This window comes from Anomaloglossus baeobatrachus, chromosome 1 (assembly GCF_048569485.1).
Source record: "Anomaloglossus baeobatrachus isolate aAnoBae1 chromosome 1, aAnoBae1.hap1, whole genome shotgun sequence".
NCBI classification, from domain to species: Eukaryota; Metazoa; Chordata; class Amphibia; order Anura; family Aromobatidae; genus Anomaloglossus; species Anomaloglossus baeobatrachus.
The window spans coordinates 830,841,562-830,851,561 of NC_134353.1; the positions used below are offsets into that span (position 1 = coordinate 830,841,562).

Sequence of the window (10,000 nt, forward strand, 5' to 3'; positions counted from 1 at the left end):
CCCTGCTTTAAGCAGCAGCAACGTGCCTCCCATCCTCACCATCCTCACTGCACAGCACGTATTTGCAGACGAGAGATGCTGGAGAAAGGGTCCCCAGCCCCCCACCCCATGCCCTATATATATAAATACATCATATACAGTCTTGGCCAAAAGTTTTGAGACTGACATTAATTTTTGTTTACATGAAATTTGCTGCTCTAGTAATTTTTTATCTTTTAGTCAGATGTTTCTATGGTTACTGAAGTGCAATTATCATAATTTCATAAGTTTTTAACTTTTATTGACAAAGTTTTACACACAAATTGTGATAATCTCTGAGCGCTGATTAGGCAGGGATGTGTTGTCATCAGGCAGGATTTGGCCCAGGAGCTGATTATTCAGCTCTCAGGGGGAGTTGTAGAAGTCTTGAAAAATAAGGGTCAACACTGTAAATATTGAGTCTCTGCATAAACTTGTATTTGTCAACAAAAGTATAAAAACTTATAAAATGCTGTTAATTGTTCTCCAGTAACCATAGAAACCTCTGACCAAAAGATCTAGAAAGACTGAAAGAGCAAACTTTGAGAAAATCAACATTTGTGTCAGTCTCAAAACTTTTGGCCATGACTATAGCTGTGAGGCGTGGGCAGCTGCGCCAGGCTTTCCGGGGTAGAGGGCCCAGGACCGGTGTCGGCAGCACGTTGAGGAATATAATACATAGCTGTGTATGACAGATCTGGGAGCTGTCCATGCGCTGGTGGTGCTGAAGGCGAGTGCTGATCACTCGTGCATATCAATAGCCGTGCACTTGAGCTCTCCCTTCTTCTCTCCGCTTCATGACATCATCATTACCTTGGTCTCCTGCTGTCCGGGACCTTTGACCTTGCCGGGCTGGTCCACATTTTTTTGGCAAATGAAAAGCCCCCTCCATCCCCCTCCCTCCAATGATGGCCCTTTTCTCCTTTTTCAGACCGGTGGCAGCAGCAGCAGCAAGGCAGCAACACTGCATCTCGTTCTTCTTCATGTGAATCCTGCAAGGAGCTGCCCCCCTAAACACACCATACATGAGATGTTTGCCATCCAGCTGCCACCATTTGGGGAAGAGGAAAAGCCCTGGCATGCCTGAGACGGGAGGATCAGGATCAGACCATTGAATCATCTTGTCACTTTGGACTGGATTGGGATTTTGTTGCTGTGGAGGTCTGAGCTGCGCAGAGCACAAGCCTTTACATCTTCATAGGGCTTTTATGGGAGTACGAAGCAATTTACAATGCAAATAGAGGCCTGGAAAGGGAAGACGGCTGCTCCTTGCATCTTGGGAGCTGCTGCTGGAGGTTTCTCATCTCTGCTGCATACATTTGGTGATTATCACGAAAGGAATAACTCACCAGGAGGAAAGTTGGGTATAAACTTTGATGGCAACAGATCCCTATGGTTGGTTATGGAGCTGATTCCAGGCTATGAGCAATGTGATTGTCCAGAGGATCCTTGTTACCAGGCGTTGACCCCAGGGAATATGTCTTTCCAGCCTGGACCTGTAGACGAGAAGTGGTTGTTATCTTTGGTTATCTAGCTGTATGAGTTTATCGGTTTTCATAAAGCTAGATAACCGAAAGTAAAAACTCCTTCCAAAACATCGATTCACACAGGATCCTATAATCCTCAGAAGGACTGATCCAGGTGCATACATAAAAAGGACCTATAAGTGTATAGATTTTATATAGACTTCATGCTTGGAGTATTGTGTATCGTTAATATTTCCCCGAGGACCTGGTTTTATTAGCAAAGACTTCATGGAATTGGATGGTAATGTATATGCAACTTTTGATGCACTGTTTTTTTGATCTGCGACCTCTTTATTGACAATGTGAGGGGTGGAAATCCTATAATGTATTCTATATAGAGTAGACCGAAGGAAGATATGTGATTAAATGAATTCTGTGCCTCTTAACGTAATGGTATATACATCCAAGAGGAGATACCACCTATGTAATGGCCTTTTTCATTTAAAGTATTTACTGCTTAATATAGTCTTATTTGATATTGTGTCTTTGAAAAGAAAAAATACCTAGAAACAATATAAACAAGTACTTTATTTAGTGCCAGCTCCTATAACACCCCTAAATGTTAGCTATATAAGTAGCACATGTGGTGGCTTTGTATCTGAAGCTATATTGTTCTAGGAGATATTAAGTATATAAACTCCAAGGAATGCTTGCTTCTTCTATGCAGTCAGATTGTCCTTTGACTTTCTGTATGTTCATGTTGTACCAGACATTTCTCAGTTTTCTTTCAATTAATTCCATGTTTGGTTCTAATATATTCCTAATAAATAAACTAGAGAAAGAGTATGAAAATATATTTGCTGGCTGAAGATGTTCTTATTCTATAGAGATGAAAGGACACATGCCTGTGTCTTGTGAGGAGGTCTCCTTGATGAACTCACTGGAGCATAAACATAAAGAAGACTTCTCTTCTCCCCTTGTCACAGTGTTAAGATTGTCCTGTCTTACTTTGCTTCCAGCCTTGGGAATGAAAGTGACATTTAAGCCAAAAAAGAAGCCACCTGTGCTCCTTGGCTGCTCTTCTTTGCCCTTGATTTTTTGTTTAAGTCTGGACAGATCTATCCAGGAAACAGCTCTGGCATCCCAAACTGAAATAATTAGGACATAGACACAAGTGACAAAAATGGAAAGGGGAGGAGATAGGAAAAAACGGGGGAGGTCTGTCCTGCCTAATTGATTCGGTTAAACGGAATGCTGGAGAGATGTGAACGGCTGGACGCTCCTATTCCCACGCTCGGGGGCAAGTGGCAATGCCATGCCCCGGCAGCCTGTGACAGACAGCCTTACAGGAGGGGGGTGGGGAGGTGACACACAGCAAGTGCTCCAACACCACACTCATCTTAAAGCTTAAGAAAGTGCAGGCATTTCCCACCCACAGCCATCTGCAGGCTCCCCAATGGGAGCACCAACTGTTTAGCAGCAGCACACTATCTGCTTTTTGTTTGCCTAATAACCAGCACGATGCTTAGATTATGCATTTGTAATAGCAAAGCACAGGAAAATATCACTAATAATACATGTCCATGCAAAATACATGTGAACTTGGATGGTCCCAAACTAAGTAGAGGATACAAGAAATCCTAAATATGATATGTGAATGACACAAGGCATTACCAAAGGGTAAATATCTACAATAACATAGACATCAGACTAATAAACATAGCTACTCCTCATAATCGCAGCAAAATGGAAATGGAGACCTTATTCTATCCAAAGTACTTTGATCATTTAAATAACACTAATAAAAATAATAATAATCTTAGTCCTGACTTTTATTTCCTAATATATATATATATATGCCCTATTATCATGTGCTGGAAAGTTTTGCATTTCACTAGGGTAGTAGAGGCACAGTAGTGCACCAGAAGTGATGGGTATGCTCCATTTTTAGATCTGGTAAAGAAACAATGAAATAATCGGTGTGGGTGTTTTTCTAGCAGATTTTGTAGGGTGTGGAATTTTATTATCTTACCTGTGTATAATATATATTTACAATTTACATTGTATAGGCCTCAAAGCCTACAGCCAAGTATCTTATTGTATATACACTGAGATTCAGTCGTATGTATATATATATATATATATATATATATTTATATATATATATATATATATATATATATATATATATATATATATATATTGAGAGAGAGAGAGAAATATATAGACCCCTCACACATGCAATTCATATTGTAGCGTGTTGTCATAATAAATTATCCCGCATATAGCCCACATGTTCAAGTGCTGGGAAACTAAACTAGAAGACACACAATTATGACAACATGGGGTCTATTTATTAAAGTCTTTGGGTTGCAAAATGAGGCCAAAAGGGGAACAAATGCTGCCTTTGGATTGATCAAAGAACCAAAATCCCATTATCATTTGAAGCAAAAGAGTTCATTAGGTAATGTCTCTTTATGTTATTCAAAAAGAAAAAAAATGAAAAGAAAAATAAAAAGAATGTGCAGTGCACCCTAAAGAATAATGAGGGCTCAGCTATACTGGACCCTCACAGCACACTATCGTGTAGTCACATTCAGGATACATCTCAGTCCAGTCTCCCAGAATTGTTATCTTGTTTCAGATTTTTATTTTTATTGCATTGTCTTTGATAAAAGTATAAAAGCATTATATGAATAGAACGATAATGTGGACATCATGTGGTGCCATAAAATAGATGCTTACTTGATTTGTTCTTATTACATGCTATCTGGATGTCTGGCCTTGTAAAATGGGATTTCATTAAACTTGATATGATATTAATCTGTTTGTCAGTTGTAAAGTGACTATTGTTGCCATCATGTCTTTTTTAATGTAGTGTGCAAAAGTTCTAATGGTAATTTCCTAATTTGAGCCAATGGTTCATTCTTAGGTATTACAGGGATTGTGCTTGAGTGATGAGCAGGAGTGCAGTATACAACTCCAAGGGTGAATGTGAAATATTGAGCGTATATATATTTATATATATATATATATATAATATTGTTTTTGAAATAACCCATCATCCTATTAACAAAATAGTAGGTTATTGTGATTGATGTGGATGACTTTGTAAATTAGTGTAGGATATGTGCTTGGCAGATATTGGTATACATATGCGACATATACAGTGATTCCATAATAACCACAAACAATCTGCTAAACCATGACCAGTATAGTCTTAGCATCTTTGGAGTGAATGTTTTTTCTGTGCCATGGGCTTAATTATTGGTGCTTGTCGTTTCTGGGCCTTGTCATTCTGGAGTAATATCATGGAGATATCAGGAGCCAAAGATATAAATGGGTTTGTGCCTTGTGTGTGTGATAAAACACAAATAATCATGGTACATATGGATGTCCCATCAATGACTAGGCTGGTTATGGAAATAACGATTGTAACTGAGGTACATGTACTACAGCCCAATGTAACGCATCTAATAATAAGCGACTTTTTCATATAAGAAACTATTATTTGCTACAATATACAAAAAAAATCTGAGCATATCTGATCAATAACCGTTATATTATAGAATGGGTGCCTCATTTTGAAAAATTGTGGAAAAACCCCATATAAAACATTAGAATAGACAAGAATGGCTAACAATCAATGCAGAATTAAAAATTGTTTCCATGAAAAAATGTAAAGGCATACGACTAATCCTTCATTTATCAGAGATGTAGTGATCAGAAGTAATGCCTGATGTTTACGTTGGATGGTTAAGAATATTGTTTTGTTTTTGGTCGCTGTCCTTTGATAGTGTTGTGCAGGTCCTATACATATTATCAGTTGCATACTGCTATGTGGTGGTTGTTGCATTTAACATCTCAGTGTTTTCCACACCTAATCCATTTTATGGTTGAAAAGAAATAGACATGTAATACCTGTTATACAATGGTCCATGCGGCTGCGAGCTCTATTTTTCTCAGTATATATGAAGATATAATCTCTCCCTGTGTTTTGATTCATGTGCAGACTCCAGGCTTTGGGCCTACTCAGAATCAAACAAAAGCTCAGACAATCAGACATGTCTTAAAGCTCTTTAGTAAAAATCTGTGTAATATTGCTACTCTAAGGTCACCGTGTATCTCTACAGAAAATCTATTTGTTAACCAATATATATACCATATATTTGTGTATGCATGGGTATAAATGTTTTTGGCTGTTTGCATATTGCAGTAATTTTGGTGTATTTGTGTTTTGTATACATGATGCTGGTGACTGTTGTGTATTTCCATTATACATACATATAGTGGGGATTCTGATGTGAGCTTGGGCCTTACTCATTAGTGTAAAATAGATAACATTTCCTCATTTCCATAAGCTTTGGATAAGCTTTAATTTAATTATTATTTTTATTTTGAGAAACCAAATATAATTTTATCTTGTTCATATAAATCAACTTCTTGATAAGGTTATCATTGTGTGTTCTTGTATGTATGTATGTCTGTGTCTGTATGTGCACATGTGTATATGTGTGTGTGTATGCCAATATGTGTGTATGTGTGTGTATGCATGTTTGTATGTTTGTGTATGCATGTGAGTGTGTGTGCGTGTGTGTATAGTGTGCATGTGTATATCAGTGTGCGTGTGTCTTTGTGTGTTAATGAATGTGTCCATTTGTTTGCCTGTGTGAGATTAAGTGTACGTGTGCTTGTTGTGTATTTGAGTATAAATGTGTATGGCAGTGTGTGTAAATGTGTGTGTGTGTGTGTGTGTATATGAGTGTGTGTTTGAGTGTATGTATGTGTGTTCCTATGTATTTGTGTGTGACTGGTTATGTGTGTTTATGTGTGTGAGTTAGTGCAACTGTGTATGAGTAATGTATGTGTGTGTGCCTGTGTATTGGGTATGTGTGTTTATTTGTGTGTGTGTGTGTATGTGTGTGTGTGTGTGTGTGTGCGCATGTGTGTGTGAATGTGTATGTTTTTCTGTGTATTTATGGGAATATTTATATATGTGTTTAAGTGTGTGTATGTATGTGTGTACCTGTGTATTGGTGTGTGATTGGGTATGTGTGTGTATGTGTGTCTGTGTGAATGTTTATGTATGTGTGTGTATGTATGTGCGTATGTATGTCTGAGTATTTGGAGTATTTGTGTGACTTTATGTATGTGTATGTATGTGTACATATGTGTGTCTGTGTATTTGTGTGAATGTGTATGTGTATGTATGTATGTCTGTGTATTTGTTTGTGTGAATGTTTATGTATGTGTTTGAGTGTGTGTATGTATGTGTGTCTGTGTATTTGTGTGAATGTGTATGTATGTCAATATGACCAGCTTATATCTGTTTTTTTTTACATTGTTGATGTTCTGTGCCTTATGACAAACTGTTTTACTATAATAACACTCAGCTGTGCTACATTGGACACCTATGTAATAAGCATAGCGATGCAGATTGAAGTGTGTGTCAGGTTCTGTACTGATGATGTGTGTTCCCTAGCCTCCATACATAGGTGCAATGAATGATATGAAGCCTGTACAGTACAGTAGGCCCTATGCACTAGTACAGTCCTGATACTAATGAATCTTTGTGTTTCATTAAACTTACCCTAATATTTGTTGACATTTTATACACAATCCCTACACAAAACAGTGAAGGGCTCTGTTATAGGATTCAGCCTATAATCCTAAACCTGTCCTTTGCACCCATGTAGAACCCCAGCCCATTGTATAAACTAGGACTGAAACAAGAGGTGGATTTAGCAGAATATATTCACATATCATTTTAACACATATCCCCAAAGACGAGGGAACAGACCTGAAGATGTAACACTCGGGCCTTTGTATTCAGTAAAGCCTGGTAAGCACATATGCTATGGCACAATGCAGCATATGGACATTTAATAATAAGGCATTAACACTGTACAGGGTTAAACAGGGTAACGTGTGATTTCCGGCTGCTGTGTGAATCAGATGACAGGCGCAGCGGTGCACACTGGAGGCCGTTCTGTGGACTGGAGATGTATGCACAATGCCACTAGTACACAAATAATGGACCATCGTCTAATGTTGGTTTTTTTGGAGGGTGGAGTTGAATATGATACTGAATGAATGGCCTCTTATTAATGAATGTGTGCACAGACATGTCGGCCTTATATTATTCTGTGTAAGTCGCAGGGGTCTCCTCACAATCCCTATAGGGTCTTTGTTATTTTTCCGTGGTCTAATTATGACACGTGAAAAGTGTTGTTTGCTCCTTGCTTCTTTTGCATTGTCACCGACAATGGCCGCATCTGCTGCATAAAATGTCACATGAAATTGCAGTCTTGTCTGGCCTGCTTTACATGTACTCGATATTTCTGGAGGACATAGCTGGTATAATAGGATTACAGAAATAGGCCGCTGAAATATTGAAATGGCCTTCTTCCTACCGCTCTGCTTAGTGATAATTATTTTTTTAAAAAAAGAGGATTTGTGTCCATAGATGTGGGACGTTTCACTGGCCATAATGTGTGACGTAATCATTTTCCTTATATACGTGATAAATCGGCCGCACTGGATTGTAAATGTAGGTTTAGAGCCGCGAAGGAGAATATCATTGTTTTTGTATACTTCTTTACAGGCCTATAAAACGTGTAGCCGTTTCCAGCTGACTCTAAGGTTTTAATATTGTATGGATATTCTTCTGTATCTTGAGTTTATATCACGTGATCAAGCGACAAATGAGTTGTCAGATCCCGTTGTAAGTAGGTCATAGTCAGTGTTCGGTGCTTGGATGTGCACAAGCCATTTTTCTTTGCATACCATATAATTCATTTCATAGGGTTGACAAATATTAGAATAGATGGTCTTGTTGGAATCTTGTACTCCAAACCCAAGGCTCATTCCTTACCAGCCTATATCTTTAGTTCCTAAAAGCAATATTTGAGTGAGAAGGGCTTCATGGGACAATTGCACCAAGACACTCTAAGGTAAAGGTAGTAAGGATTGTGCTCTTCAGCCATGGTTGGGCATATAGGAAGAACGTGACCACTGCTCACAACCATAGGCCCCTTCCAGAAGGATCCTCTGGATATAAACAGATATTTTATAAGGTCTCCAATGTACCAAGAAAAGGAGTGGGGTTATCAACATGCGCTGTCACTCCAAATAAAGCCCAATCCAGTAAAATATTTATTCCAATAAAAATGTACCAAGCGTTTCAAGGTTAGGATGACCTCTTCTTCAGGTATCTGACAGCGCCTGTTGATATTTCTGTTTTTTTTCTCATTTCAGTGAAGACCTATATAAAATCTGTTTATACCTTAGTCCCTGGCCTTCACATGTCGGTAATTCAGCAGTATTTGCCAAAACAAGGAGTGTCTCCAAAACACAGAACAGGTGTCCATATTTCAATGAGATTTTTTTTCTCTGTAGATTCCACTCCTGGTTTTGGCCTACAAACACTGATGAAAAATACTGATGTGTGAATGATGCCTCATGTAGACATTGTTATAACGTGAAGAGTTTTGTATCTAGTTGTGAATAACATTTTCCCTGTCATCAATGTGCCCTTAATCAGTACTCATCTAATTTCTGCTAACCTGATATGGCCAATTGTGATAAACAATAGTCATGTGTTTCTTACTAGTGATGAGCAAATAGTAAAATATTGGAGATTCAGGATATAATGCTTACTAGTGATGGGCGAAAAGTAAAATATTGGGGTTTCAGGATATGTTTCTTACTAGTGATGGGTGAATAGTAAAATATTGGGGTTTCAGGATATGTTGCTTACTAGTGATGGGTGAATAGTAAAATATTGGGGTTTCAGGATATGTTGCTTATTAGTGGTGGGCGAATAGTAAAATATTTGGGTTTCAGGATATGTTGCATGCTAGTGATGAACGAATAGTAAAATATTCGGGTTTCAGGATAAGTGGCTTACTAGTGGTGGGCGAATAGTAAAATATTGGGGTTTCAGGATATGTTGCTTACTAGTGATGGGCGAAAAGTAAAATATTCGAGTTTCAGGATATGTTGCTTACTAGTGATGGGCGAAAAGTAAAATATTTGAGTTTCAGAATATGTTGCTTACTAGTGATGGGCGAAGAGTAAAATATTCGAGTTTCAGGATATGTTGCTTACTAGTGATGGGCGAAGAGTAAAATATTCGAGTTTCAGGATATGTTGCTTACTAGTGGTGGGCGAATAGTAAAATATTGGGGTTTCAGGATATGTTGCTTACTAGTGGTGGGCGAAAAGTAAAATATTCGAGTTTCAGGATATGTTGCTTACTAGTGATGGGCGAAAAGTAAAATATTCGAGTTTCAGGATATGATGCTTACTAATAGTGGGTGAATAGTAAAATATTCGGGTTTCAGGATATGTTGCTTACTAATAGTGGGTGAATAGTAAAATATTCGGGTTTCAGGATATGTTGCTTACTAGTGATGGACGAAGAGTAAAATATTCGAGTTTCAGGATATGTTGCTTACTAGTGATGGGCGAAAAGTAAAATATTCGAGTTTCAGAATATGTTGCTTACTAGTGAT

General features: G+C 38.1%; 1 long non-coding RNA gene across 2 annotated transcripts in view; it reads left to right on the forward strand.

The window, feature by feature from the left end:
- Positions 1–4,307, forward strand: part of LOC142253718 (uncharacterized) — a 14,371-nt gene extending 10,064 nt beyond the window's left edge. For both annotated transcript variants that reach the window (XR_012726810.1, XR_012726811.1), the window contains exon 3: positions 950–4,307. This is a non-coding gene — a long non-coding RNA (uncharacterized LOC142253718). The remainder of the gene's footprint in view (positions 1–949) is intronic.
- Positions 4,308–10,000: the final 5,693 nt, after the last annotated feature.